This window comes from Polistes canadensis, unplaced genomic scaffold (genome assembly GCF_001313835.1).
Source record: "Polistes canadensis isolate GaletaPanama2010 unplaced genomic scaffold, ASM131383v1 scaffold_78, whole genome shotgun sequence".
Classification (NCBI taxonomy): domain Eukaryota; kingdom Metazoa; phylum Arthropoda; class Insecta; order Hymenoptera; family Vespidae; genus Polistes; species Polistes canadensis.
Genome location: NW_014569625.1, coordinates 131,010 through 131,613, shown reverse-complemented (window position 1 = coordinate 131,613; position 604 = coordinate 131,010).

Sequence of the window (604 nt, the reverse complement as noted above, 5' to 3'; positions counted from 1 at the left end):
CCTATCCTGAACTAATATAAAATATACAATACAATATACAATAAAATATACAATTTTCATGAGTAACTCCTAGAAAGGAATTACTCATGTGCTCGTCAATAATTTTGTTGGAATAATTACAACCAGTAACTCGTGCCGATTAGGACCTTTCATCCTCGGCATGATTGAGCACCGGAGGGACTTWAAATKTTTTKACTCACTCCGTAAGAAGTTCTACGATGGCTCCAAAACACTCCTATTCCGCAGCAAGTATTGTAGTCTGACGATCGAAGAGTTCCTCCATTTGGTATTGAAGAAGATCCACCAAAAATCCATCGAAGATCCATCAAAGATCCATCGAAAATTCATTCCACATCATTGAAAGGGAAGAAAATCCATCGTCTTATCTGTAACATAAAATAAAACATAACGATAAGTTATCTGCAATACAATCCAAAATCGTATAAAAAGAAATCGAATAAAATGTAAATTAAAATGAATACTTACAATGTATTCGAATGGGATGAAACTTAATTGCACCATGGCGATGCACCTCGCGTGAATCTAAGAACGCGATATAAACAAGAATAAGAAACTATAGATGAGTTTCTTATCGCGAAACCGA